Genomic DNA, 8,986 nt, shown 5'->3' with positions numbered 1-8,986 from the left:
TGAATTAAATGAAACACAGATGTTTGCCAGTATATAAATAACAGGCTTAGTCCAAGCACTCTAATACTTAATCTAGACCAGTGGTCTCAAACTATGGCTAAATATTAGGATCATCTCAAGAACTTTAAAACTCTTGCTCCACAGGCTGTGACCTACACGAATTAAGTTATAATCTTTGTGGTTGACACGCAGGCTTCATTGTTTTCCTAAATCTCTCCAATGAGGAGATGCAGTTGAGAACACTGACCCAGACTCATCTGATGCACAAGTCATCAATAATGAGAAAGTTTATTCAACTGAAGTATATTTTTCAAATACATAAATCAAATAGAATAACTAGTAGTCTTCCATGAGGCCTTTCACTAAATGAAGTGCTAGTTAAAAATTCCAGAATATTCATTATGAAATTAGTGTGCTAGAAAGATCCTCAAGTGTATCAAGCTCATTGCTGTTGAGTGGGATCTGACTCATAGTGACCCCTGCTTGGGTTTCCAAGGCTGTATCACTACAGAAGTAGATTTCCCAACCTATAAGCAAGTAAATTTTCCATTTTCCTGTGCATGGCATTAAACAGCTCCCTTTCACAGGCTAAATTTAATTAAAGATAAATAGGGCTGATCATGGTAAATAAAATCAGGAAAATACTTCCAGTCCTTCTTTTTTTTTTGCCTTTCCTAAATCAATTCAGATGTCATCATCCTACCCCACCCCACTGCAGCCCCATTCCCTAAGAAGATCCACTGTAAGGAAAAAGGCAGAATTCCGTTGTTTGTTTGTTTTGTTTCCACTTGATATCTTATTCACACCAATGTTTTACCTAAATTGCGTTTTAACCTTTTTTTTTTTTTTTTGATTTTATGATTTTGATTTTGTTCCACATTGGAATCTGGGTGGGGTTAAGATATTTTGGGGGATATGATGGTGAGACTCAGTCTCAGCCTCAAGCAAGGTCTCAAGGTCTGTTCTGGTGGTTCCAGAGGAAATGCCTGTAGAAGCGAGGGCTGAAGTAAGGATCTGAGTTTTCCCAAAGAAGAGTGGAGCTGGTGGCAGTTAACTGCTTCCCAACAATCCTGGGGAAGGGTGGAAGACCTTGGGCCTCTCTTTTAATCTATTCAAGGCCACTCCCCAAATGGTAATCTCCAAGGCCAGCCAGGTATAAAGACTGAGAGCTATTGAACATGGGAAAATATACACAGGAAGGCTCACAAGGCAATGATTTAGAGGGCAGGGCCTTGGGGACTTTCCTGGTAATTAATTAGGTGGCACTTCTTGTTGTCATTATTGTCATTGAGGTTGCTGTTGGTAGCTGCCAAAGAGTCAGTTCCTGACTAATGGCAACACAATGGAATGAAACTCTGCCCAGCCCTGCACCATCCTCATAATCAGTTGCAGTTCCAACCATTGTGAGGGGATGAGGATTTACTGTAGACTGAGTGCTCTCCATGCATACCAAGTTTAATCCTTCCCACAGCAATTGGCAGCAAAGATTGTCATCCTCATTTTAAAGGTGGACTGAATGACCCTCAAAAAGTTGAGTGACTCACCCAAGATAACAGTAAGTGGTGGAATTAGGTTTCAAACCCAAGCTGTCTGATGCCAGGCAGACATTTTTTTTTTTTTTTTAACTTATGTATCCAACAGAGAATGAGCTCTGGTGACACAACAGACAAGCACTCAGTAGCTAACCAAAAAGTTGGTAGTTCAAACCTTTTCAGTGGCTCTGTGGGAGAAAGACTGACTGGGTAATCAGCTTCCATAAAGATTACAGCAAAAATACTGTTGGAGGTCATTCTACTCAGTCACATTGGGTCACTAGAAGTGGAAATCACAATAGACAATAGAGTCTCCCGAGATTCCAGATCTCTCACTTCTGTATAAAAATATGTGAGTATCCCAAATGTGTATGTAAGAATAAGGAGAAGGTTGGCAGTTCAAATCTATCAGCCACTTGGCAGAAGGAAGGTGAGGCAATCTATTTCCTTAAAAATTTACAGCCTTAGAAACTCAATAGAGGTCGCTATGAGTTGGAATCAACTTGATGGCAGTGGGTATGTGAGAGTAAGAAAGAAAGATAAAGAGAGGCCATATGAGATCTAAAGTATACTGCATATGCACAAAGGAAAATGGGTTGACAGTAATGAAATTAGAAAACTGAAAAAATAAAAGAAAAAAATCCAAATTGGACTAAGGTGCCCAGAACAATACCTTTCAGAGTTATTTATATGTGAAGTTGCTTACTTTTCTGCCTAATTATCATAACACCCTCTAATGATTAAATATTCATGTACATAAATATCAAATCAGCTTATTTGCAAATATTATTTCATTGAAACTGTTAAAATTTGTTTTAAAATACTGAAGGATCATGGATCGTCTGATCAGGTAGCTTTGTATATATGTCTAAAAATTTAGAAGTAACTTTAAACATAAACTTCCAAATTCTATCACAAGTATCTAAATCATGGCCAAGACCAAGCTATAAAAAAATTTTGTATGTAACAACTAAATTCCACCTGACTCTTTCTCATTCACTTCAACTTTAAAATAGGGTCAGGGTGACCCTATAAGAAAGATTAAATATGCAGACACTCCTTTCCGTTTTAATAATGTAAAGCATTCCAGAAAAGCAATGGGGATATAAAGGTTCATATACTGCAAATGTGGGGGCAGAGATGATGCAGTGGCAGAATTCTCACCTATCATACAGAAGACCCGGTTAGATTCCCGGCCAATGCACTTCATGCGCAGCCACTATCCATCTGCCAGTGGAAGTCTGTATATTACTGGGATGCTGAACCGATAGACTAGGAAGAATTACCTGGTGATCTGCTTCAAAAATCAGTCAATGACCTAATCTGCAACCAATCATAGGGATGGCACTGGACCTGGCAGTGTTTAGTGCCATAGTGCATGGGGTCACCAAGAGTCAGTGGCCAACCTGACAGCAGCTAACAATAAAGGAGCTCTGGTGGCACTGCGGTTAAGGCATTGGGCTGCTAACTAAGAGGTCAGTGGTTTGAACCCACCAACTGCTATGTGGGAGAAAGATAAGGTAATTTGCTTCTGTAAAGAGCTATAGCCTTGGAAACCCTATGGAGGTCTCTATGAGTCAGAATCAACTTGATGGCAGTGGGTAACTACAAAAACACATTGTAAATGAAGGACAAAGGGCTGGTCATTGGTTATTGAATTTATGGTTACATCCAAAATAAATCTTGATCTTTTTTTCTCTGGAGTATACAATTGGTCTCTATCTCCTAAACTCATCAAGAGAGTTTTTTTTTTTAAGGCAAAGCTAATTCTTTTCAGATTTACATATTACATTCTAAATATTAAAGTCATGAAGCCCAGAAACACAGACTGCGGCCTGGGATATCCCAGGTGGACGGAGTGTCTATAAGTGATAATATGATTTAATTTGAACAGTAATATATCAAATATGCATCAGGTTTCTATCCTTTCACTTTGTAAATGCATTTACCAGGCAGGTGCTATAGAATATACATGACTGTAAACCTGTGGAGAAAAGAGATACATAGAAAAGTATGATTTGTCCAAAATTGTTTAGAAGAAAATATGTGACTACATGACATTTTTGACAAGGCTGTTTTGACACAGCTGTGCTCTGATGCAGCTGTTTTCATGCAGGAGAATTTTTAAACACAGCCTCAAACACAAACTATTAAACTTTCAGCTGTTTCTATCAACAAGTAATGTGTGAAACAGACATAGTTGTCCCATTCTAAAATCTCTGCACAGGCTTGAACCGCACCCTGTTGTAGATCCCCACCCCCTGGAGTAGCAAGCAGGGATTAAGTGGGGGTCTGGAATGAAAAGGGTCAGAGATGGGTTGACGATGAGGAATGGGGTGAGGTTAGGCATCATCTGGCAGACAAACTATATGTGACCAGAAGTTATATGTTCACCACACTTACTTATCATGGAGAGGGCCATCCATCATTCTTGGCAAAGTGCTTGTTCAGTCTCTGAAAATTCACTTATATTTTAAACAATCTGTTAAATTTACAATGGGCATACTCCTTTGCATTCATGAATAAACAGAATTGTCTGTGTAGAAACTCTACTTCATCTGTTTTACATTTGAAAATCTAGAGAGTTTTATTGTGGATACTTTTGAGTTCGGAAGTTTCCTAACTATGCAAACTCGATTTGACTGAATGCATATTATGCACTGAGACAGGGAAGGATATGATCTCTATACCAAAAAAAAAAAAAGATCTATTTTCTAGCAGTTCTATCTACTCTCAACTTTCTATTTACTAAAGTTATACCTACTTAAAGAATTACCATGTTTGGGTATGATAAAAATATTGGGGAATGAATCAGGGATAGTTGAGGGTATTTCTTGTACCCATTACTTTACTTATAATAAATGATCTAAACTTTTAATAGAGAAGTTTTATATCACCATTTCAAGGGAGATGAATTCAAAGAACTGTTGGAAAACTCACTGATTTAGAGAGGCTACATCCATGTGTTCCACTTGAAGAATGTCTATGTGTTATCACACCTAAGATCCTCCTTTCTTTCAGAGTGAAGACATATCTTTCTGTTTTGTACTGACTTTTGCATTTTTTCATACAATAGCCTTACTGAATTATCAAATAGAGTAGAATCAATAAATTATGACCTTGCTCCAAGAGAACCTCTAATGATTGACTTTAACTATCTTACTGGAACCAACAGTTCAGCACCTAATAATAACAGCATCTTGCTGGAAAGTAATATAGACAAGTCACCTACTGTCTTATAATGTAAACTACCTATTTAACTAATTTATATTACCTTGTTCAATAGTACTAATTAAACAAATAGTCGTAATTTGGTTAATTGCCTAATTGAAAGCACTGCTAGTGTGTTCCCAATTACCATTGAGAACAACAAAATCTATCCTTGAGCTACTGTGGAAGTCAGTATGAATATCCATTGTTCAATGTGGAAACTATTTCTCCTGCAAGAAGAATTTGGTGCTTTACCTTTGGGGAGTTCTTTACATATCATCTGGTTTCAATTTCTTGGTGGGCTTTTTTACTCCTGTAAATGTATGTATATGCTTATGGGTAAAACATGGGCAAACATATACATAACTAACCCAAACTTATCACTGTGAATTCATTGTTATTGCTGTCAGCTGCCATCAAGTGGGGCCCTGACTCATATTAAGCCTGTGCACAACAGAATGAAACTTTGTCCAGTCCTGGACCATCCCCATGATCAATTGTGAACCAGACTGCTGTAAGCCATAGGATTTTCACTGGCTCATTTTTGAAAGCAGAGCACCAGGCCTTTCTTCGTAGTCTGGAAGCTCCACTGAAACTGTTCAGCACTAGTGCAACACACGAGATTTCACTGATGGTTGCTCCTTGTGAGGTGCATTGACCAGGAATCAAACCCAGTGTCCATATGGAAGGCATGGAATTCTATCACTGAACCACTACTGACCCCATTAGGGTTTCATACCTGTACAAATACACACTCACATTATTTCAAATTTAAACTGTCACAATGTCATTAAAGGACAGATAAGGAGAAGAAGAAATGGAATCCTGGAGAGAAAATTTACAAGGTCATTAGATAGGGACTGAACTTGTAAATTCCTTATATTAGATCCAAAGTAATCACTGTAGGACTAACAAAATAAAAATTAAAAAGTTAAGAGTATGATTAACCAGTGTAAAATTAATACACAATATAATTACTTCACATGGAGTTGTTTAATACATCAGTGCTTATTTTATCAAATATCTCTGAGCCCTTACTGAAAATCAGGCACGGTTCTAGTCATTATTGACTTAGTGGCACACAACATGGACTATGTGCCTCCCTTAAAAAATATATTCTAGCAGAATAGGCAGAAAAAATGGGTAAACAAATAATTACATAAATTCAGATCATGGTAATTGCTAGACAGAAAAATAAAGCAGAGTAATAGGATTCAGAGATTGAGAAGGGAATTCAGAATGACTAGGGTGGGGATTGATGATATTTGAGCGGAGACCTGAATGAAGTGAGAAACTTAGCCACGTAGCTATATGAGGGAAGACTGTCCAGATGGAGAGAAAATCAAATACAGAGGACCTAAGGCAGGAGCAAGAATGTGTGTTCAAGAATTAGCAAGGCCAGTATAGTTGGAATAGAGTAAGAGAAGGAGAAAGAGGTAAATAAGGAGGTAGGAGAATTAGGCAAAAACCAGACTGTGTCCTCTCAGGAAGAAGAAGCAAAAAAGGAGATGGAGGGGTCAGTGAGGCAGGAGTGTGGCATCCTGGAAGCCAAGAGAAAAAAGGATTTCAAGAAGGAAGACATTGCACACTATGCAGAATGATGCTGAGAGACCCAGTAAAATGAAGACTGAAAATTAACCATAGACTTTGGCAAGCTGGAGTTGTTTCGGTGGAGGACTGGAGACACATTCCAAGAGTTTTTCCTGAATAGGAGGCAGAGAAATGGAGTATTAATTGCAGGAGAACATGGAATCAAGGAAGGTGTTTTTCTAAGATAAGAGACATTATAATGTAATAAATAGTCACTGAAAGTTCAACAACAATAACAAAGATAAATATTGCACTATTTTGCTGCATTAGTGTGCACGCATACATATGCATAACTCCCAAACATTGACTTACTTTTTTAGTAATGCTGTCAAATCTTTAATTTTCTATCCATCTTTTCCTCTCTTTTACCTTGTACCCAAACCAATAGAGTAACTTCACTTCCTGGGAATACTAACAGCATTAACAATATGAATAACTACAGAAATCCTCAAAAACATCATCTTGAGAAAACTTCAACAAATTAAAAATTATAATTTCAGTCACAAATTGAATGTCATTGTTCTCTTTTATATGAGATTCTAGCAGAAGCTAATCAATGTTATTATCCCTTTATACTATGAAGATTGTTTTGGAGGAGAGCTGGATGTAGATAGAGATACATACAAAAGTAAATTTCAAGGACACTGACAGAATACATAAATCAGTACATATATAAGGACAAGTGGTTTAGTGGAAAGAGTATAAACATGGAACCAAACAGAACTAGGATAAAACCCCCAACTAGAACAGTTACTATCATATTACTTCAGACTCTCTGAGCCTCAAGTCCCTGATTTGTAAAGTGGAAGTAATAATTTCCAGTTCGTGAGGAAGCTATACAAAATAAATCAGTAAAAGGTATAGGTAATTTGTTGTTGCTGCTGTTATTAGGTGCCGTCAAGTTGTCTCTGACTCATAGTGACCCTATGCACAGCAGAACGAAACACCACCCAGTCTTGTGTCAGCTTCATGATCATTTCTATACTTGAGCCCATTGCAGCTGCCATCATGTCAATCCATCTTGTTGGGGGCCTTCCCCTCTTTCATGGACCATTCACCTTACCAAGCATGACATCCTTCTCCAGGGAATGGTCCCTTCTGACAACATGACCAAAGTAGGTGAGATGAAGTCTGGCCATTCTCACTTCCAAGGAGAATTCTGGTTGTACTTCCTCCAGGACAGACCTGTTAGTCCTTTTAGCAGTCCGTGGTACTCTTAGCAATCTTCTCCAGCACCACAACTCAAAAGAATCAACTCTTCTTCTGTATTTTTTATTCATCTCCAGCTCTCACATGCATAAGAGACAATTGAAAATACCATGGCTTGGGTTAGGTGCACCTTAGTCTTCAAGGAGACATCTTTGCTCTTCAGCACTTGAAAGAGGTCTTTTGCAGGAGATTTGCCTAATTCAATACGTCATCTGATATCTTGACTGCTGCTTTCTTTGGTGCTGATTGTAGAACCAAGTCACATGAAATCCTTGACAACTTCACTCTTTTCTCCATCCACCACAAAGCTGTTTATTGGACCATTTGTGAGGATTTTTGTTTTCTTTATATTGAGGTGTAATCCATACTGCAGACTGTAGACTTTAATCTTCATCAGTAAGTGCTTCAAGTCATCCTCATTTTCAGCAAGCAAAGTTGCATCATCTGCATATCACAGGTTGTTAATGAGTCTTCTTCGAATCCTGATGCCATATTCTTCTTCTTATAATCCAGTTTCTCAGATTATTTTCTCAGCGTACAAATTGAATAAGTATGGTGAAAGTATACAACCTTGACACACTCCCTTCTTGATTTTGAACCATGAGTATCCCCTTGTTCTGTTCAAACGACAGCCTCCTGATCTATGTACAGGTCCACATGAGTACAATCAAGTGTTCTGGAATTCTCATTCTTCTCATTGTTATCCATTTGTTATGATCCACACAGTTGAATGCTTTTGCATAGTTAATAAAACATAAGTAAACATCTTTATGGTATTCTTTGCTTTCAGCTAAGATCCATCTGACATCACTAATGATATCTCTTGTTCCATGTCCTCTTTGGAATCCAGCTTGCATTTCTGGAAGTACTCTGTCAACATACTACTGCGACCATTTTGAAATTATCTTCAGCAAGATTTTACTTGCATGTGACATAAATGATATTGTTCGATAATATCCACATTCTGTGGGATCACCTTTCTTTGGAATAGGTACAAATATGGATCTCTTTCAGTCAGTTGGCCAGATAGCTGTCTTCCAAATCTCTTGGCATAGCTGAGTGAGTGCCTCCAACAAGGCATTCATTTGTTGAAACATCTCAATGGGTATTCCATCAATTCCTGGAGCCTTGTTCTTCACCAGTTCCTTCAGTGCAGTTTTGACTTCTTCCTTCAATAGCATTGGTTCTTGATCATATGCGACCTCCTGAAATGGATGAGCATCGGCCAATTCTTTTTGGTACAGTGACTCTGTATTCCTTCCATCTTGTTTTGATGCTTCCTGCATCAGTCGATATTTTGCCCATAGAATCTTTCAATATTCCAACTCAAAGCTTAAATTTTTTCCTCAGTTGGGACTCTCATACACTGCTGGTGGGACTATAAAATGGTACAACCATTGTGGAAAGCAGTATGGCGATTCCTTCAAAAGTTGGAAATACAAATA

This window comes from Orycteropus afer, unplaced genomic scaffold, assembly GCF_000298275.1.
Source record: "Orycteropus afer afer isolate SDZICR_OR568_19922 unplaced genomic scaffold, OryAfe1.0 scaffold00071, whole genome shotgun sequence".
Lineage (NCBI taxonomy): Eukaryota > Metazoa > Chordata > Mammalia > Tubulidentata > Orycteropodidae > Orycteropus > Orycteropus afer.
Note: the sequence above shows the minus strand (reverse complement) of the source record.